This window comes from Cucurbita maxima, unplaced genomic scaffold (assembly GCF_002738345.1).
Source record: "Cucurbita maxima cultivar Rimu unplaced genomic scaffold, Cmax_1.0 Cma_Scf01200, whole genome shotgun sequence".
NCBI lineage: Eukaryota > Viridiplantae > Streptophyta > Magnoliopsida > Cucurbitales > Cucurbitaceae > Cucurbita > Cucurbita maxima.
Genome location: NW_019273216.1, coordinates 4,138 through 4,392, shown reverse-complemented (window position 1 = coordinate 4,392; position 255 = coordinate 4,138).

The window sequence follows — 255 nt, the reverse complement described above, 5'->3', positions numbered from 1 at the left end:
TTCTTTCCCTACCACTCAACTCGTTTCTCCTTTCCCTTTTAGGGTTTTTTGACTTTGTTTTTAGTTCACTCTGCGTAATGGGAGGCTGGTTTAGCTTGTCACTTTGGCTTTCTGTTTCTTATGCGTGATTTTCGCCTGTCTTTGGCTCGCGGAACTACATTTTCTGAATTTATGGGGGTTAAGGTCTGTTTGTTCTTTTGTAATTTATTTTTTAAAGAATTAGGATACTTCATCCGAGGTCATTCATCGCAGCTG